Genomic DNA, 22313 nt, shown 5'->3' with positions numbered 1-22313 from the left:
TAGGTGATTGCTTCGACTTCTCCAATTCACACAACTACACAATTCACATGTTGAAGGCAAGAAATTATACATCCAACTATGTTTTCTGCATCACGAGCATCAGTCACCTTTTACTTTGAAAGAAAATTGAGTATAAAAACTTGTTCCCACTCAATACATTCATTGAGAGCTGTTAAAAGTTTAAATAATGCATGACTTGTAATTTCAATCATCATTCTGCTGCTATGTTCTTGAATCACTACCAGTGCTTACCACTTGATAAATAGCTCCAGGTGCTATCTTCATAGAAACCAACTTGGATGAATCCGCAAGATGGCTAAGATTGATTCTTTCAATTGCTTCTTTACACAAGGTCTCTTCACCATTTCTTGCAATTCTAAGAAATGCTTCATGAAACAAATTGCCTTTCTCAAGCATCAGTGTATAGCCTGATCCAGGTTTGCAAGCATGGCCTCTCGACTAGATATAAATCAGGAGAGTTTTAGCAAGATCAAACTGAATGGTAACATTAAGTTTCTAGATGTCTAATCCTTTTTCTGCAACACTTGGTTTCTCTGAATTTGAATTCTGAAGTTTGAATTTAGATTGTGTTGTTTCTTATCAACCCGCAGACATTATCATAGGGTTGATCCACTGTTGCGACCTCTATGCTCTGTTTTCAATTCCCCAAATAGAACTTGCTGTCGATTCATGTGTGAATGGCGATTGAGACTTTTACCTCCTGTATATCAGGCTTAGATATTGGACTTCCACACTCACAAGCTGATGCTATGGCATCCAATGGGGCACGAGATAAAAAAATGTATTTAGAACATCGATTTTGACCGATATAAAGGTTATTATATCAATGCTTGGGCCTTTGTTGAGTACATAGACATTATTACATGTCTTTAAACTTAGTCGACTTCCCAGGTTCTTTTGGCTTAATAAATGATCTGGCATTTTTGTTTGTGTTCAAATCAAAACCTAAACTTGAAATCTTTCTTTGAACATTTCCCGCAGACACTACCTTTGAAGTTACTCGTAGTTTTCCATGGCCAGATTCGATCGTAGTACCAGCACTCCTTACATTTGTCTCTTGATCACTTGCTTGACCCATTTCATGATCACTGTAACTTTCATGCATTTCATTTTCTTCAAAAGCATAACTTGCATGTTCTCTTCTAAGATGAAGATTCAACTTATACTCATGTATGTAGCACTTGTCACAACCCTCATAAGGACAGACAAAGAGGCGATCCAAAGTGACAATTTTATATGCTGGTATTGAGACTTTGGATTAACAAATTCCCTCTCAGCTTGAGGGGGAGTCAACTTCACATCATGAGCCAAATTCTTCTCATGTGTGGATTTTATATGTGCTCTTAACTTGTGCTCGTGCACATAATGTTTTCCACATTCCTCAAATGGAAAAATATGATAGTTCTCCTGTGAGTGCATGCGCATATGTGCTCGCAAGTTAAAATCCAAAGAGAATGCCTTACCACAACCTTCATGAGGACATATAAAATGTTTTTCTTCAGTGTGAATAAGAAAGTGTCTCTTCAGCTTTAGAACTATCTAGAAATTTCTTGTCGCATCCATCATCATGACAAACATGTTGTCTCTCGCCATGTACATGGAATGTTTCCATAAAGCTCCTCCCTCTAGAAAAGTCTTCCCACAACCTTCATAACTACAAAGGAAAATTCTCAGAGTAACTGATTTAGGCTCTGATGTTTCTCCTTTAGTGTCCTCAAGGTATCCTCTTAATTCTTGATTGAATAGGCTATGCTCATTTAGCATTGTAATGAAACTTGTCAGTGAAAGCTTGCATGTGAGCCCTTGTACGCTCATTTGATTCAAAAGCTTTTTCTGATTATGGAGACACTCATCTCAAATTCTCTCAAATGTATTAGTCCTCCTTGTAAGCTGTTAGCTTTTGTCCATGTAAATGTAAAATAACCGTAACCACCATGTTTAGAAATTCACTTGTATGTGAGATGACAATTAAAGTTTTTGACCATTTTAAAAGATATATTGCTAGCCAGAAAACTACATGTAGATCAAGGTGATTAGTGGGTTCATCAAGTAAAAGCAGATCGGGTTCTATGAAAAAGGGCTTGTGTATTAACCACCATCCCCACTATCATAGTAATATCATCCAACTTTCCTCTTGCAACACGAGAAGATTGTAAATTTCATTCCGAGTAGCTTTTTCCACACTAGAATACCATATCATTAGATCTCTCAATGCCACTAGCCTCTTGCAATCTTGAAGATTTTCCACTAAAAATCTCCACTGCATTACTCAAATAAAGAAACTTTTTCTAATTTCTTACGAGTGTCCAAGAATCATGAATTCAATCACCATTCCATCTGAAAGAGATTATCAATGGGAGCATAATATCCTTGCCGGGTTGGGATCTATCACCTACCCATCATGACAGGACTTCCAAATAACCCACCTAGCTTGAAAAGAAGAAGGCAATTTGAAGGGGAACTCGGCAAAGACTGCCTACCTATAACGACTTAGACCTAGACTCAAGACTGACTAGACTGACTTGATGTGACCAATATTACCAAAAAAATGAGTGACTTAAAGTCAGGCAACAAGACCAATAATCTCCCCCTTTGACATGAGTGTCAAAAACACTTAACTAAGCATTATACTTGATCTTATGAGTACATCATTTACTCTTGTTTGGCATATGTACAAAATTTTAGAAACTCGTTCAAAATTTTGTAAAGAACAATATACCTAAAAAATCTTATAACTCGCCCTCAACTGATGTGCCATTTCCATTTTTGTAACCAATATTCTTGTGTTGAATTTGTCTCATGCTGATGTATCTGATACTCTTTGCCTTTGCCTTGTTTCTGCTATCTACACTACCCCAAAACATTATATCTCTCCCTTTCTATTTACACATGATGTCTTTACCCTTGTTATTGTTTCTCCTCCTTTATTATATCTCCCTCTTTTTGACACTGATGTCAAAGGGTACTAAGATTTAAGACCATATTTTTCCAAAAATGTACTATTTATCTCCATAATCATCTTGAGAGCTGCACCCCAATTCTCCAAAGCAATTTCCAATGATTTATGCTAGATGGCAGCCTCTGCTACAAGATGAACAAGTCCATCCTAAGTAGAAAGATTATGATCTTTCTTTAGAACAGTCTTTGCATAGGCTTGTTCTTTATGGAGTACTTCCAGATGTGGGGTAATGGAAGATTGTATCTGCATCACTTTGGCCTTGATATTGGCCTCTTCTACTGTTACTGCAGCTAATTCTTTTTGTGTGTGAAGTGTTTGAGCAAAATGCTTCTCACTTTGAGCTAGATGTTTTGGTAGATGTACGCTAGAAATCTTTAGATTTCACTCCAAGCTCAATATCCTTTGGCTTGTCTCTTGTGTGAAATATGAGAAGTCACACAACTTTTTGTACAATGAGAATACATTCTCAAGTATAGTTTTTGTCTTTTCAATCTTCTTCGCCAATTCAACTTGTGAAAGTGCTATATTACTTGATATTTTCTCATTGACTTTTCCTTGGAATTTCTTCTCAGACCATTCCATGAGTTTTAAATTGGTTTCCTATTCTTCATTTGTCACCTATTCTACAATATCTGTCAGTTATTCCAATATAGGCTTGGTTTCATCAGGTGTCTACAAGCTGAATGCATCAAGAAATATTTCTTTTATTTCTACTAGTGCTTGCTTTTTCTTATACTCATTTCTGAGTATCTCTTATCTTTTCCTCTTTTCGAGTGCATCTTACACTTCATATATCTATTGCAGGTTCATTGTCTTTGAGTCATAGCTTGGTATGACTATTTCTTCATCTAATGTAGGGTCTCCATAGTGAAGTACCCTTGTAACCTTAGCAGAGCTTGAGCCTAGTGTAGAGATTTGCAATGGCATTGCATTAGTGCTCAACTTCTGAAGGACTTGTGTAGGAGTGCTAGTAGTTGGTAGATTAACCAATGTCTATATGGTAGCCTAATCCTCTTCCTTTGGTGTGTCCTTATCTTCATCTGATCTCCCTAGATCAATCACAATCAATTGGGGTGTACCTTTAGTTTGTATTGTAGGATCAAATGTATTGGTCTATCCTGTTTGCTTTGTTGATGTATCTTTTTCTTCTTCTGCAGTCGGCTTTTGCTGCATTGTGTTAACTATTCCTGATGTGTCAATTGTTGGAAATGGTAATGGAAGCATTAGAAGTTGAGCACTAGTAGCTGTAGAAATGATAGAAGGTGATTCTTGTGGATTCACCTTATCTCTAATTGAGTTAGCTACTGCCTTTTGCAACTCATTCACACTGACCAATACTAGATTTGTACATAACTTAGCCTATTGAGTGGATTGGTCAAGGATCTTTTTGAGATCCTTTGTAGTAAGCATATTGATGTTCTAACTGTATATGAGCAATGTTAGTATGCTAATAGAAATCAAATTTAAATAAAGCTTCTACAAACTAAACAAAATTCATAAACTTCAAGATAGACTAAGATGAGCTCTCAACTGAGAATATGAGCCATTAATGGGCTTTCTCAATAAGAAGCTCTCTTGTTGAGTGGCTTTGTCTAAATAGATAGGATGTATGCTCAAGCTTATGCTTCAAAAAGGGCTTCAAATGGAGTTGGAATTTGGGTGTGAGTGTATGGTTTTGATGTAAAATGGCTTCTTAAAATGGCATTATGACTTTACTTCATGGATTGTGTTCTTTTGCAAAGGGGAAGGATCCAATTTATAGGCAAGAGGCTTGAGGGATTGAGGGCTAAGATGCAAGGATGGGAAAAAGTTCATGGAGGGCTCCAATTACATGAGAGGAGAGCACATGGATTGTGCTTCCTTACAACCAATCAGGGAGTGACACATGTCACAGGGTGAGAGGATGGAGCAAAGGAGAAGGATGAGTCAACAAAGGAGGCTCAAGGGATAAAATCTTCATAAAGACCCTCATAATAGCTTGTAAGAGCAATGAAAGGGCTTGGAAGAGTCATTTATGGCCTAGTGGGCTTCATAAAGTTTTATGGTTGGGATATTTTGAGGGAGATGAGAGGAATTTCAACTTGGGCTTGATTAGGAAGGTTTTAAGCTTTCTTAGGATTGTGCAAATGATTAGAGGATGGATTAGGATGGTTTAGGATTACCTTAGGGATAGGCAAGTGGATAGCATTTAATGAGGGTGGGTGAAGGAGGAGATATTTGTTAACTTTGTCTTGGGTTAGTAAAGTCTTAACCCATGTTTAGGGAATGTGACAAGGTTAGGAGGGGATTAGGATTAGGTTTAAAGACATCTTCTAGAAGAGTCTAGACTTTGGATGAGGATAAAGACTTTCTAGAATAGTCTAGAACTTCCTAGGATGAGGATGAAGACTTTCTAGAAGAGTCTACAACCTCTTAGGATGAGGATAAATTAGATTTTAGGAAATACATAAAGTTTTATTTATTTCAAGGGTTTGGGTTGAGGAGATATTTATTAAAACTTTTTTAATAAACATGAGGATTAATATTTAATCTTAATTAAATATTTTGAGTTGGGATTAGGGGTAAGAAATGATGGGATTAGCCTTTAATCAAAATTAAAGAAGGATTAGAAAATTTTGGAAGAGGTTAGTGGTGTTAAGGAAATTGGCCAAGTTTTGGGCAAAAAATATTTTTTTATTTATTTTAGGTTTTTTGGTCAATTTATTAATTAAATAATTAATAAATAAGGAAATAATGTTTAAATAAGACTTAAACATTTTTTGGAGGGATTCCTTAATTAAATATTTTAAATTAAGATAAAGGGATTTAATGGCATAAAAATAAATAAATAAATTAAATAAATAAATAATTAATAAATGATGATGTCATCAGGATTTTTTTCAGAAAATAAAAATACTTTATTTTCTAAAAGAGTTAGGTGTCTACATTTTGCCCCTCTTTGATGTGATGCCGCAAGTGGCATGGCATCAAAGATAAGAAAATAAGATGCTCAAGGCTAGAGCAAAAGAGGAGAGAATGGACTGCGAGATGCCCCCTGAAGAAGGTGGCGGGGAGAGAAAGCGAGGCTCGACGGCTTCTTGAAAAGTACAGGAATCCGAGATGAGCAAGGAGACTCAGATTGGCTTAAGAGAAGAGGTTTAGTTAGCTCAAACTCTCACTACGAGAGAATGATAAAGGGAGAATCAGAGGCACAAGAGGAAGCAAGCTTAAGATTTCAGGGATTGTAGAGGATGAAGGAGCGGAGCTTTATAAAAAGGAATCCGAGATAGGGAGATGGATGATGGGATGATAAAGTTGATGCAATAGGATTTCAAAGAGTTAGATTGGCGAAAGATGGGTTTCAGAGATCCCTAGGACTATGATTGTGGAGCTCGAAAGATGAGGCTTGGTGGATTGATTGGATTGATGGATCCCTAAGACTAGGATTGTGGATCCCTAAAGCTAAAAGTGTCGATTGATTCAAAGAGATACTAATGCATAAGCTGGGGTAGGAGAGACAGATGCTGGATATGGATGGGAGATAATGGAGATGAAGGGAAACCATTGAAGCTTTTTGAGCAGGGGGATACTTCAAAGAGAAGTACCACCATGTAGATGAGCACTAGATTTGCTATAGGACTGTTGGTTAATTGCCAAGGTTACCAAGAACATCAAGGCCTTTTCACCAACTGTCCAGAGCACTGACGGACTGACTCAAAACAAACATGAAAGGATTGCCCTAGCATCACACATGAATCCTAGAGGAAGCAACGTGGAACTGACACTGGGTAACCCACAAGTAGAAAAGAAAAACAAACAAAAGACCTGATCAAGACCTTACGCTCAAATTGCCCCATTCGCAGTATACCATGATATGGAAGATCGTGGGAACCTTGAGGAGGGAACAAGGAGATTGCTTGGAAAAGATACTTCAAGATCCAAAAGGGAAGATTCCAAATCAAAAGAAAGAGGAAATCCAAAATAGAACTATTTGCCAACGAGATGGGTAGGATGAGGTACTAACAAACCAAGATCAGACATGTGGAAAGCTATATCCTGCAAAGATCTATCGGAGAGCACCTAAGCTGATGGATTTTGGATGAGTGATGCGTCTGGCAAGCCAAACTAAGAAGGATAACACTTTGGTAACAGGAGATCTAGCTAAAGGATGCATTAGAATAGCTAACCAAGGGTTGTGCGATGTGTGCAAGATGCTGATCAAGGAGGAACTGACACGAAAGCTAGATAGATACAATGGTACTAAGCTAAAAAGGATGTACAAGCTGACAGACCAAGATATGTTACAAATGTACAAGGTTGTTCATGTTTTGGTTTTTTGTGAGATGGAAATGTTCGTGAAGGGTGGGATGTCTACAATAATTGATAGGTGGACAGGTAGATGGTTTGCGAAAAGCTTAAAGAAAATGGGATTCTTTGTGTGCATGTGATAGGATACAAGCTAGGATACAAGATTTGACATATAATACAAGCTAGAATATGGTACAAGCTTTGGACAAGATTCGGATATACAAGCTATGCTACAAGGGGGGATACAAGATTTACAAGCTTTGGTACAAAATTTACAAGCTAAGGTGCAAGATTTACAAGCTGAGGTACAAGATTTACAAGCTGTACAGGAGGTATTTACAAGCTTCATTAGATTTTAGATATTTGGTTGGAACACCAAAGGAACAAGCAGGTGTATTATGGGATGGTGGGTGAATGGATGAGGGATAGGATAGTGATAGATAATGGATTAGTCTTAGTACACAAGGCACCTAAATTACCAGGTTTTCACCAAGGTACCTATCCAAGGTGCTTGAATTGCCAAGTTTTCACCATTGGACGCTTATTTCTCTTTACTATTTTTTTTGTATTTTTCAAAAGTTGGGTATACCAAAGATCTTCAAGCATAGAACTTCTTGAGATGAATGATGTTAGTAGGATCATTCAAGAGTTCTCCTTCTGGTGTAGATAGTTGATAGGCTCCGGAGCCAAAGGAGGCAGTGACAACATAAGGACCAAGCTAGGTAGGTTCAAACCTGCCTTTCTTTTCTCGATCTGCTTGGACTTTCATGTTTTCTTTGAGGACCATGTCACTCAGCTGAAAGTGTCGTGGAAGCACCTTTTTGTTGAAATTCCTTTTGAGACGAGTTTGATAGACTGTGAGATGATCATAGGCTTGTTGTCACTTCTTGTCTAAGAGATCTGCACAAGGAGGGAAGTTCAACCTTGATAGGTAGTATCGCTTCAACACCATAGACTAGGGAATATGGAGTTGTGCCTATGGATGTATGAAAGGAGGTTCGATAGGCCCATAGGGCTGGATTTATTTGTAGGTGCCAATCGTGGTCGAAATCATTGACAACTTTCTTTAGGATCTTGAGGAGGGTTTTGTTAGTTGCCTTTGCCTGGCCGTTACCTTGTGGGAAATATGGGCTAGAAAAGCGGTGATGGATGCAGAGGGAAGTTCATAATTCTTCCATGTTGATATTTTCAAAGTTACCTCCGTGGCCGGTGAAGATGGTGGATGGGATGCCGAAGCGACAAATAATGTGGTACAAGATGAACTTGGAGACCTGAACTCCTGTAGCTGAGACTAGGGGGACTGCTTCCACCCTCTTAGTGAAATAGTCTATAGCTGTTATTATCCATTTATGTCCATCAGATGAGAGAGGTGTGATAGTTCCAACTAGATCAAGGCCCCAACATGCAAAGGGCCAAGGTGGTGCAATAGGTTGTAGATCCTGTGCTGGAGCATGCATGAGATTTGCGTGCTGTTGACATGGGAGACACTTTTTGAAAAAGTCACAAGAGTCTTCTTCAATGGTAGGCCAATAGTAGCCTGCTCTAAGGATTTTTCATGCTAGGATAATACCACTCGTGTGGGCACCGCAAAGTCTAGAGTGTACTTCTTTTAACACCATCGTGGCCTCATTTTGGTCTAAACATTGAAAGAGAGTATCGTGATAACCTCGACGATATACAGTATTGGCTATGATAACATAGCGGGATGATTTTTGGATGAGGTTTTGGCGTTGGGTACGTGTGAGGTGAGGGGATATGATACCATCGTTAAGGTAAGCATAAATCTCATGGTACCAAGGGGATTGGGGACCAACCAAGATACAAACACAATTTGAATCCTCATTCGCATAAGTGGGTGTGAGGAGCTACTCGACTAAAAACTCATACTATGTAGCTGCTTGGGGAATTTCCAAGAGCGAGCTGATAGTAGCCATAGTGTCTGCTGCTTTGTTCTGCATTTGAGGCACTTGTGTAAACTAAAGCTTTGTAAAATGTTGGGTTAGCTGATCAACTAGCTCTTTGTAGGGTAATAGCTTTTCATCTTTGGTTTGATATTCATTTAGGGCTTGCTTGATGATGAGCTGAGAATCGCCAAAGATTTGTAACTCAGTGATGTTCCATTCTGCAGCTACCTTTAATCCTGCTATGAGAGCCTCATATTCAGCTATATTGTTGGTGCTAGGGAATTGTAGCTTGAAGGCTTTTGGAATGTAATCTCCTTGAGGTGTGACCAACAATATTCCTGCCCCTGATCCATGAGATGTGTGTGAGCCATCAAAATAAAGTTTCCATGGGGGCTGTTCTTCAATTAGACAGACATGTTCATCTGGAAATTCTGTGATCAAAGGATATGTATCTACTAAAGGCGCATCAGCTAGGTGATCTGCTATAGCTTGCCCTTTGATTGCCTTTCTATCCACATACTGGATGTCAAATTCGCTAAGGAGCATAACCCATTTGGCCAAACGACCTGTAAGTGTTGTTCTGGAGAGCATATACTTGAGAGGGTCGATCTTGGAGACTAGTTGGATGGTATGACTTAGCATGTAGTGGCAAAGCTTTTGAGTTGAGAAAACAACTGCCAAACAAGCTTTTTCCATAGGAGTACAATTGAGTTCATAACCAACTAGGGTTCTATTGATGTAGTAGATGGCTCTTTGTCTACTGTAGTCATCGAGTTGTGCTAGAAGTGCCCCTAGGGTAGTAGGCGTTGTTGATATGTACAAGATCAAGGGATGAATAGGAACTGGTGGAACCAAGATAGGGGGATTGATGAGATATTGCTTGAGATGATTGAAGCTATGTTGACATAAAGGATCCCACTTGAAGTTTTGATCCTTCTTCAGTAAATGTGCAAATGGCATACACTTATCTGCAAGCTGGGAGATGAAGCGCCAAACGGATTGAAGCTTTCCCTGAAGAGTGCGAAGTTGTCGCAGTGTCTAGGGAGGAGGCATACCTAAGATAGCCTTGACCTTCTTAGGGTCAATCTCTATACCTCATTTAGAAACTATAAAGCCTAGAAGCTTGCCAGATGTGACCCCAAAGACACATTTCTTGGGATTCAGCATGAGATGATATTTGGCTAACCTATCAAAGACTCTCTCCAGGTCAACAAGATGATCCATGAAGGTGTGAGATTTAACCAAGATATCATCCACATAATCCTCCAAAATGCTATGGATAAGATCATGGAAAATGGCTGTCATAGCTCTTTGATAAGTAGCCCCTACATTCTTTAGGCCAAAAGGCATCATGTTGTAGCAAAAGGTTCCCCAAGGGGTAGTGAATGCTATCTTATGGTGATCCTCTTCTACAATCTTGATTTGATTGTACCCATAAAATCCATCCATGAGGGATAGAATTTTATGTCCAACTGTAAGATCTACAATCATATCTATGTTGGGCAAGGGAAAATCATCTTTTGGACAAGCTTTGTTAAGATCTCTGAATCAGTGCAGATTCTGATGTCACTAGAAGGTTTAGTGACGGGGACCATGTTGGAGATCCACTCTGAGTAGTTGATAGGTCGGATAACCTTAGCAGCTAACATTCTTTCTAATTCAACTTTGACCAGTAATGCCACCTTGGGGTGCATTTTTCTAAGCTTTTGTCTAACAGGCTTGATCTTTGGATCGACTGCAAGATGATGAACTACAAGCTTTGGATCAAATCCTGGCATGTCCTGTTATGACCATGCAAATCGGCCAATGTTCTCTCTTAAGACCTCAAAGAGGAGGTCATCTTGGTCTTGTGACAGGGATGCAACAATGTGAAAAAGTCTTGGGATCTCTAAAGAATCAATGTTGACTTCTCTAGTATCCTCAATTAGAATAGAAGACACCTCTGGTCGATTATCTTGAGGAGGCAATGCTAAATCCTCATGTTCTGCTTGTGGCTCTAGATTTTCTTGCTAAGGGGTTTTCTTCGCTACCTTAGCTAGTCTCGGATTTACCTTAGTTCTAGTTTTGGGTGTATTGGAACTAGGTTGGAGATTTTCTCCAAAATACCCCTTGGGATGTAGCTTATAGATATAGGCAGAATCTGGCTTTGTTTTCTTGTGAGGAGTTTCGACTCCCATGAATCTCAGAAGTGCTTCCTTTGATGTGAACTCATCAATGTGTATGACGCTTGGTTGGTCCCAATCTATGAGTTGTGGATGGGCGAGTGGTAGGTCAATGAAATGGATGGATAGTTCTTCTAGAACATAGTCTCCGAGGAAGATTTGGTCTGGGATATCGTCGTAGGCTCTCTTTTCAACTTCCTCAGGAATGTCTTCAATTTTGACAAGGTCATGATGAATGTTTGAAAAAGCGTGACCGTCCGTATTGGTGTCCCCAGTTGTGGGTATGCCAAAGCCAAGACCTGACTTCGATTCTCACTTGTGTGCGTCGATGGGGCACTGCATGCCTCTTTCTTCTGGTTCTAGACCACCACCTTGATAGTTCCATTTATCAGTGATGAGCTTATGTTCTTGGGGATACTTCTGGCGAAAGTGATCAAGGCGTGCTTGATTTCTTGGAGGTGCATCCTTATGTAACCAATTGTTGATATTTGGAGTGAGCTCCTCATGAAGAGGGATTTTCGAGGATACAAAGGTTGTTGGACCAAACTGTTTGTATCAAGGAGGTGGAATCTCCTTAGCTTTGTGATATGTTGGTTGTCCATGAGCGTGTGGATCAAGTGGGAGTGCCCCAACAACAAATGCATCTGACAGACTATACTCTCCACAGCCTTTGTTATTGATCTTAACGATAGATAAGGTGGAGGCGAGGATGGTTTCTGGGTCATTACAAGTGTGGGATGAGTTGGCGATGGCTGTGCCGATATCAATTCTAGGGCAATGGTTTGTATATGAGGCTTCAACTACATTGCAATAAGCAAAGGGTTATGGATCGGCATGGATGGTTACCTCAATGCCCTGATGTGGAAATTTGACGCACTGATGGTAAGTGGATGGAACAAATTTCATGGCATGAATCCATGGGCGACCGAGGAGGATGTTGAATGGTAGGTTTAGATCAATAACATGGCAGAGTGTTTCTTGGATGACTGGCACAACCTTGATTGGCAGCAAAATAGTTCCTTCTGTGGTTCTTTCCAAATTGTCATAAGCTTTGATGGTGATAACTTCATTGATGATATCTACCTCAGTATACCCAGCTTGTTTTATGAATTTTAGGGTGCAAATATTCAAGGTTGATCCATTATCTATCATTACTCTTTTTACAGAAAAAATGGATACCATGATGGCTATGCGAAGTGGAAGGGTGTGATCTGGCTCAACCACGGGTATGTCGGTGGGTTTGAATGATAGGGCACATGAGGATGAAAGGTGTCCAACAAGATTACAAAAATTAGTAGCGTTGATATCTGAAGGGACACGAGATTCTATGAGAGCATTGTTAAGGATGCTTTTGTACACAGGATTGGTGCAGAGAAGGTCTAAAATGGAGATTTGGGCTGGCATGTTCCCAAGGTGTTCCAAGATAATGTACTGGTTTTTTGATGGAGCTGATGGTGCTAGTGACACTGGTGGACCTGCGATGTTAAATCACACTCTTCTAGTGGTGACTGCACACTTATTATTTGGGCCTAGGATATTGATAACATTGACAAAAGGCTCTTTTTTAGATATACAACCGATGAGGCTATCATAGTCTATGTAGGATGAAGTGTGGTCATTGTTCTTCCCATGCTATTGGTTTGGCTGGAGGTTGTTGGTGTTGTTGTTGTTGGTTTGGATAAGTGCTTTTCCAGGATTTTGGTTGTTGTGAGGAGGAAAAGAATTTTGATAGATCTGTAAGCTTGCATTAGGAGAGGTTTGGGCACCAATGGTGATTTCTTTTCGATCAATGAGGTCTTGCACATAATCTTTCAGTTTCATGCATCTGAGGGTAGTGTGAACTTTTACCCTATGAAATTTGCAGTACTCATTATCTTTGTACCATGCAGCTTTGGATTGGCCTGGGTCAATTTGCTAGGTAGGAGGAAATTTGATGAGGTTTTCCTTAGTCAATTTCTCAAAAATGACATCCAATGGCTCATTAAGGGGTGTATAATTTCTAGGTGCAGGTTGGAATCTGGGCTTTTGCCCTGTAGCTACATTGATGGCATTAGCTTGATTGCTAGACCCTTAGAAGTTGGGTCTTGGATTGTGGTTTTGATAGCTTTGGTTATTCTGTTGTTGGTAGTTGATAGCTTGTTGATTGTTTGGTTGATATGGTGGGTTGGACTGGTTTTGAGAAGGACCAACAATATTCACATGTCTGGTGTCAGTGATGCCATCTGTTGCAACGTGCTTGTTTTTGTTCCAATACCTAGACTTGTCATTTGAATGTGTTTGATTTTGGTTGGCTTCCTTGTAAATCTTGATCACGCCATCTTTAATGAGTCCTTGCTCAAGGATCATTCCTTTCTCTTTGATATCTTTGTAGGTCTGCAAATAGTTCATGGTCATGTGGTGAGCCAAGCTGGGATGAGCATTATCAATAAATATTTTCACCAAATGGCACTCTGGCAAGGTGCAAGATTTGCAGGTGGTAAGAGTTTTCCATTTTTGCAAATATTCGAGAAGGCTTTCTCCACCTTTTTGCTTAGTGTGGACAAGATCAACTACTGATAGCTCTATTTCAACAAGATGGGCATATTGGGCTACAAATGCCTCAGACAATTCAACAAAGTTTTTAATTGTGCCATATGGGATTCTATAAAACCATTCAAGAGCTGGTCCGGGCAAGCTTTTTGGAAAGAGGCGCAAGAGGAAGACGTCACCGTATGCCACTTCTTGGCAGTGCATGTAAAATTCTTTGATATGTGTGACAGGGTTTCCTTTTCCTCTAAATTTGTCAAACTTGGGTATCTCAAAGTGTTTGGGAAATGGTGTCATGGTAATGGCTCTGTCAAATGGGTAAGGACACACATTCTCAAACTTGAAGGTTTTTGGATCATTTCCCTCCTGGATGTTCTTCAAAGTTGTCTTCATGGCTTCCCATTCTAAATTAATGGGTGATGGCTGGGGTGCCCCCAATGTAGGAGTGCCCTGAGGTAGGTATGTGCTAGATGGGGCAATGGAATATGGATGGCTTTGAGGTATGGGCTGGTAGGGATTGTACATGGCTTGGGGAACTGAATATTGGATGATGGATTGCTGAGGTGGAGGGGGCACATATTGTTGCATGTGTTGTGAGGCTTGCTGTTGATATTGGATTTGAGGTTGAGATTGAGGAACATAAGCTGGCTGTGGGATAAATGGATTGCTTTGTGGAGGTAAGGTATAAGATGGTTGTGAAGCTTGGGGAAAGGATTGGGGAGCTTGTGGAACTTGACTTTGGATTTGAGGAGTTTGACCAATATATGTGGGTTGTGCCACCATTTGGGAAGGTATCTACATGGCAAAAGAGGCCAAGTAACTGGTAATTGGTGGTGGTGGATTTCCTCCTAGAAGTGGCATAGAAAAATAGTTGTTAATAGGAGGTAATGGATTAGTTGGTGGTGGAGGTGGTGGGAACTGAAAGCTTGGAAATGGAACTGATGGGGTTTGATAGCTTGGTGGCTGGATTTGAAAGCTTGGTAGAGGGGTGGCAGGAGCTTGGGTCACTTGAGAGCTTGGCAGAACATTGGTAGTAGCTTATGGGGTTTGATAGCTTTGTGGAGTGAGGGTAGTAGCTTGTGGATTTGTGGCTGATGGCACTGAGCTCCAGGGACCTAGTGGAAATGATGGAATTGTGTTCTGAGCTGAGGTAAACAAGCTGGGGGTGATGAAGGGTTGATTACTTGGCCCCATGGGTGGCATCCTGGTTGTATATTACTGAGGTTGGCCAAAGATGCTAGCACTGATTTGGGAGATGGGTGGATTTGGAAGGCTGGGTTGGAGAGCAGCAGCAGCAATAGTGAAGGGAGTGAATGATGAGGTGTTTTGGGCAAAGGGGGTTTGGGATGGAGTGGTATGGACCAATGGTGGAGTGGTGGTGGCTGGATTGGTTTGCGGAAGGGAGATTTCAACTTAAGTGGAGGTTGGTATGTTTGGGTCTGTTGGATCATATGGGATGGGTTGAGGCTCTTCTTTTGGCACATATTGAGGATAATTTGAATCATAAGAGCCTATGGGTGGTGGGAGTTGTCCAAACAATGGGTGAGATGGATTTGATAAGGGAGGAGGTCTTCCAAAGTCGAAGGCTCCTATGTTGTCCCTTCGAAAGTTAGCCATGATTGTTTCTTTGTTCTTGTCTATAATGGCGTTCACCAATACTGCATTTCCTGGTTGGTTCATGAAAGCTTCAATGTCAGTAGGTGATGGTATAGTGTTCTCTGGGTTGAAGGATGGTTGGGTGCTCAAGGGGAGCGAAGTTGTTTGATCCAAATGATAGGGCTCCATTGTTTCCTTCTTCTTCTTGGCTAAACGAGTGATGGGTGGCATGAAAATGCAGAATGTTCCTAGGGATGAGATGCAACAATGCTGATGGATGTAAAGGGGGAAGGCTTTTCTATGCAAATGATTTCCTAGGTTGAGGCAAAACTATATGACAAAACCTAAGGAGGATTGGGTTGGGGATTCTAACTTAAAAGATATGTTGCCAAAGCATGAAAGGTCTGCTTTCCTATGTGCAAGCTTGGTGGTGATTGTGTCAACTTAAGGATAGACTGACGATTCTTTAGGAAGAACATGAGATTGACCACTTGTGGATCCCAACCTTTAGCTCAAGGTGATGAGGGATAACAAGTGACAAAACTAGATCACCCTAGACAAAGCTCTGTCAAAGGGATAACCTTGGTGAGATTGGTGGATTTGGAAGATGTTAGGAATGGAAAACTTTTGGCAAAGTGACAACAATTTTGAAGGCTTGGATGTGAAGATTTTGGATTGCTGGCTAGATGATTTGGTTTTAAATGAGATGGATGAGCTAAAATGCTTAAGGGGAGGACTAAAGATGGTTGGATTACCTACAAAGATGACTCTAAAGTGAAGCTTATGCAAGAAGATGTGGAGAAACAAGGGGGTCTAATCATAGAAATCATGCCTAGTTGGTAATGCATAAGCAGGGTTAACTCCTGGATGTTGGTTAAGTTGGATAGTGCGATCTAACCAAGTGTCTTGAAGGGCTTCGTCAGTAGCTTTGTCCTCTACTTTGTGGAGTTTGGCAATTCAAGGGCTTGGTGTTATTTCCTTTCTCTTGGCTGAAAGTTCTTGGTATGCCTGAGATGGCTTGATTTTGACTTTGTGAAACTTCTATTTGGGTTTGGGTTGTTTTGACATAAATTTTTGAATGTGCTTGGCTTAGAGAGATTTTGGTTATTTTTCTTCAAATCGTTCAACTTCTGGAACAGGCAGTGACTACGCTAAGTGTGCCCTAAGCTAGGATTGACCAAGTTTGGCAAACATTCATTCAACAAGTAAAAAATCAAGCAATAGATAGGAACAACCAGATAGAAGTTTGTGATTCTCAGAATGTGATACTTGCGCCACGGAGTGTGTATGTTCTACAAATGTTTCGATCAGTCACTTCAAACACATTAACATCTTAGATGGTTGTCTACAAGGCTGACAGTTGGTTTAGCTAGGGAGTCCTCGATATACCCAAGGTACGTGAGGCCCGAATCCGTAGATGAAACCAAAACAATGTCACACAGCTGAGAGGAGCGGTAACCCACTTCTCCTCTTTCACTTCTCAAGGGTATAAAGTTCCTTGAGGCTTATCCCGAGTGACAAAATCTTGATTCCAAGAGAGGTGTCTTTGGATTCACCTCCTGATCTTTATACTTCGTCGGAACGCTGGAGTTGAGGTTGTCCCAAGGGGTGATGAAATCCCCAAGCAAGCCTCCTAAAACTTAAACAAGATTTTGGATCCTAATCTTATGCACCCAAGATGGCCTTGAAAGACGACAAGGGGAGAGAAGACTTGGATGATCTTGGGCTAAAAGATATAATTCTTTTCCAACTGACATTTAAGTTTTCTAATCTAGACCTTGCAAACACACATGTTTAGGATGCAAATGTTCAATTCCAACTTGAAGCATTAACAAAAGTAAAATCGATTGAAGAATGAATACACCAAGAAGATTTAGGGTCAACAAAAGTAAACTCGCGCGCCCGGAGGCCCTCCACGTCAAGTATCGATTGATTTTTCTTTAAGGCATTCAAGATTGAGTGTGAGTTTGTTTTAAGCCCAAAACAAAGGTGTGTAAAATTTGATTTCAAGCATGTGCCCAGAGGCCCTCCACATCAAGATTTGTTCAATTTTTTTAATGCCCAAATGAAGTGTTAGCAAGACTAATGTGCATTCAAGGAATTTTCTAACTTAGAAAAACCAATAAAAACTTAAGTGAGTGGAATTTGATTTTTGTGGAGCACTTAACACCTTCTCAGGTAGACCCATCCCCATATATGGCACTGATATTGCAACCAATGGTTAGAACGATAGGTGATTAAAGAGGGTGAGTCCAACAACAAATTCACTCAAAGTGTCTTTATTTGTTTTTATAACTTAGAAAGTTTCTAAAATGTAGATTCTTTTTATGCCGCAAAAGATGAAGTGTGAGATATTGTAATGATTAATTGACCTTTTTCATTCAAGATTGGATTTGTTGTTTTAATCATGCATTCATAAAAAAAACAAACTTGATTTTAATCCATGGCACTCAAGAGTGATTTTAGCAACATGCATTCAAAGACAAGTGGTTAAACATTCAAGTTTTTTTTCCTTTGAGCATTCAAGATTGAGATTTTGTGAGTTGTTTTAAGAACTTTGAAGTGCTTTGTTTTAACCTTAGATCATTCAAGATTGTTTTGGAATCAAAAGTGAAAATGACTTCTTTGGACTTTGGTTTTCATTCAAGATTTTGTGTTCTAGTTTGCATGTTTTAAGCCCAAAAATGATATTCCTAGATTGTTTTGATGCATGAAAAACCTAAGAAACATTCAAGATTTTGCAACAAGACATTTGTTTGGAACAAATAACAAAGCTTTTAGGACAATTTTGGCAACCATTTAGGACTCTTAGTTTTATGAAATTTTTAAAAGAACTTTAAAATATTTGCAAATGAGGTTCATTTTATCCTTGATTGATGCTTTGAGTTTGATTTAGATTTTAGTGTGCACTTAGTGTTGATTTTGAACCTTTTGAAATTGAAACTTGAAGTTCTTTTTAAATTCCCAAAAATGAAGTGTTCCTAACTTTGCATGAATGCATCTAAAACCTTGATGTTGCAAGGATGCAAATGATTGGATTGGTTTAGTTTCACTTGTTAAAAGATTTTTTTTTTTTTTGCAAATTTTTAGTTTTTAATGGATTTAAGTATGATTTGGGGGTTCATTTTAAGCACTAAAAAAAAGTGTGTATGATTTTGCTTCCTTAAAAAAAAAATGGCCAAGATCTCCCACAAGAAGAAGAAGAAGTAGATGGAATAAGAAGAATATAGACAAGAAGAGGAAGAAGAATTCCAAGTGCTTTGTCCACCTATAAGCTTGAAAAATCTGCAAACACTATGAGAGAGACTATGAGTTCCTTTGTCTTCTTCATGCTCATGTGGACCTACAAAACCAATTTATACAATCTTACCAATCACAAAAACAAGCAAAATTAGCCAAAATTAGCAAATGACATACAAAACTTGACTAAAAAAGCTAATGAAGATGACTCATGCAGGGTCTCACTGGGCGTGCCAAAATGTATATGAGCAATGTTAGTATGCTAATAAAAACCAAATTTAAATAAAGCTTCGACAAACTAAACAAAATTCATAAACTTCAAGATAGACTAAGATGAGCTCTCAATTGAGAATATGAGCCATTAATGGGCTCTCTCAATAAGAAGCTCTCTTGTTGAGTGGCTTTGTCTAAATAGATAGGATGTATGCTCAAGCTTATGCTTCAAAAAGGGCTTCAAATGGAGTTGGAATTTGGGTGTGAGTGTATGGTTTTGATGTAAAATGGCTTCTTAAAATGACATTATGACTTCACTTCATGGATTGTGTTCTTTTGCAAAGGGGAAGGATCCAATTTATAGGCAAGAGGCTTGAGGGATTGAGGGCTAAGATGCAAGGATGGGGAAAAGCTCATGGAGGGCTCATATTGCATAAGAGGAGAGCACATGGATTGTGCTCCTTTACAACCAATCAGGGAGTGACACATGTCACAGGGTGAGAGGATGGAGGAAAGGGGAAGGACGAGTCAACAAAGGAGGCTCAAGGGATAAAATCTTCATAAAGACCCTCATAATGGCTTGTAAGAGCAATGAAAGGGCTTGGAAGAGTCATTTATGGCCTAGTGGGCTTCATAAAGTTTTATGGTTGGGATATTTTGAGGGAGATGAGAGGAATTTCGACTTGGGTTTGATTAGGAAAGTTTTAAGCTTGCTTAGGATTGTGCAAATGATTAGAGGATGGATTAGGATGGTTTAAGATTAGCTTAGGGATAGGCAAGTGGATGGCATTTAATGAGGGTGGGTGAAGGAGGAGATATTTGTTAACTTTGGCTTGGGTTAGTAAGTCTTAACCCATGTTTAGGGAATGTGACAAGGTTAGGAGGGGATTAGGATTAGGTTTAAAAACATCTTTTAGAAGAGTCTAGACTTTGGATGAGGATAAAGACTTTCTAGAATAGTCTAGAACTTCCTAGGATGCATGAAGACTTTCTAGAAGAGTCTACAACTTCTTAAGATGAGGATAAATTAGATTTTAGGAAATAAATAAAGTTTTATTTATTTAAAGGGTTTGGGTTGAGGAGATATTTGTTAAAACTTTTTTAATAAACATGAGGATTAATATTTAATCTTAATTAAATATTTTGAGTTGGGATTAGGGGTAAGAAATGATGGGATTAGCCTTTAATCAAAATTAAATAAGAACTAGAAGATTTTGGAAGAGGTTAGTGGTCTTAAGGAAATTGGCCAAGTTTTGGGCAAAAAATAATTTATTTATTTATTTTAGGTTTTTTGGTCAATTTATTAATTAAATAATTAATAAATAAGGAAATAATGTTTAAATAAGACTTAAACATTTTTGGGAGGGATTCCTTAATTAAATATTTTAAATTAAGATAAAGGGATTTAATGGCATAAAAATAAATAAATAAATTAAATAATTAATTAATTAATAAATGATGATGTCATTAGAAATTTTTTCAGAAAATAAAAATACTTTATTTTCTAAAAGATTTAGGTGTCTACACTAACAAGATTTGTTAGGAACATCTTTCATAGTTATGGTATCTACAGATGTGGTGATGACATGTGGAGGGCTAGGAGGTGGCAATTGTGTGTCTTGCACACTCTATTCTTCTTGCTACTGTTGTTGATCAGTTGTTGCCATTTCATCTTCTTTTTGTGTCACCTCCTCCTCTCATTTTTCCTTTCCTTCTTCCTCTTTCTTCTCTTCTTCTCCTTACTCTTCTCCTCTCTTCTCTTATTCTTCTTTTTCTGTTTCCTTTTCCTCATTTTGTTTCTCTACCTCCTCCTTCTCACTAGCCTCTACCTTATTGGCATTATCATCTTATTCAATGTTCTGTCCCTCTTCTTCTCCATCCTTGTCAGTAGTCAAGTTATATATTGACTTCCACAATCTTGTGGATTTATTTACAACTTCTTCAATTTTGTTTTGCAAAATGTAGAAGGCTCTATATTTTGGTGCAGACTTGCCCCCATGTTTCTTATTTGCCTTAGCAATTTGACCTCTAGTCAATTCTGGCATCACTTGTGCCAATGTGGATTCTCTTATTTCCTTTTCCATTTTCAAACAATAATGCCACTTATTTTCAATAATTTCATACAACTCCTTGGGCATTGTATTGTCCAATTTAAGAGGAGTATTCTTGAATTCAGCCATCATGGCATATATTGATTCTTCAAATTTATTTTGATCTTCTCTACTTAATTTATTAAAATCAACATTTTTCAATCCAGAAAAATTTGCATTCTTCCTAACATTATCATAGATTTTATCAATATTGGACTTAGGAGCATGGCTTACCACTCTAAATTGGGCTGATATCTTTAGATTTTATCCTTTCCTCATCATCTAACTCTGGTTGTGCCACATATTTTCTCTTTGGTTTCTTCTACACTACACCAGTCTGCTGAATAGTCTTCTTCTTCTCTTTGACTTGTTCCTTTGCCTTTTGAGTTGAGGCTCTTGTGGTGGCTCTTGTCACTGGTGTTGGCTTGGCTTGGGTTGGCTTTGCAACCTTCTTTGCTTTGGGCTAGGCTATAGGCTAAGCTTTGGCCTTTCTCTTCTTGGGCTCGGCTTGAGCTGGTGCTTCCTTGGCTTCTTCTTCCTCGACACCTTCTTCCTTTTCTTCATCCTCACCTAAGCCTTGTGTAATCTGCAGTGGGCCTTGCCCCTGTTCATCTTCTTCTTCTTCTTCATCTTTAGCAACCCCTTTAATTCCTTCTCCAAATTTCTTCTTCAATTTCCTCACTAGTTTATCCTTCCTCTTTATCACAAAGGTTGTCTTCAACTCCATTTCAACTTTGGATTTCACAACATCATATGTTCTAAAATGTGGTGTTGTAATGTCCCCATCTTTTTAGCATCTCAACAAAGTTCTTAGCCTTTCGTCCTTCGAAGGCTAAGTGGAAATAATTAAATTAATTTCTTATAAAGTTATTAAATAATTTAAAAATTAAAAGATGACTTTATATTTAATTAATTTAATATTATGAAAAGGGAATCGTCGAGAAGCATAACTAATTATTGTTGGAAAGTAGGAAGCTTCTAGAATAGTCAATAAGATAATACTTATGATTTTTCTAGAAGGGATAGAGGAGAGAGCCTCATGGGAAGGCATCAAGATTTGATATTAACATTTGCATGTGTATTTGGGGAGCCAAGGGCCTGCAAATAATCAATTTGTCTTTGGGAACGAAAACTCCCAATGATAGTAATTTTGAGGGTGTGAGACATCACCTGAATTATTGCAGATCGAAGGTGATATTTCAATCACTTCATTATGCCAAATTTGTGGCCAAGGGCCAGGTGTGAAGAGGAAGAATAAGTTGGGTGTTTGCTATAGACACCTATTGCAGGAATGTATCATTACTTGTCATTAGGG

General features: G+C 38.9%; 1 pseudogene; it reads right to left on the bottom strand.

Annotated features, from left to right (window-relative positions):
- Positions 1-880: 880 nt before the first annotated feature.
- On the bottom strand, positions 881-21725 carry LOC149575876 (zinc finger transcription factor YY1 pseudogene; annotated as a pseudogene).
- Between the last annotated feature and the right edge of the window lie 588 nt (positions 21726-22313).

The sequence above is a fragment of the Cupressus sempervirens genome, chromosome 1 (assembly GCF_028749045.1).
Source record: "Cupressus sempervirens isolate cs-2001-9-10 chromosome 1, ASM2874904v1, whole genome shotgun sequence".
NCBI lineage: Eukaryota > Viridiplantae > Streptophyta > Pinopsida > Cupressales > Cupressaceae > Cupressus > Cupressus sempervirens.
The sequence above is the reverse complement of the archived record's forward strand: the minus strand, read 5'-3'. Positions and strand labels throughout refer to the sequence as shown.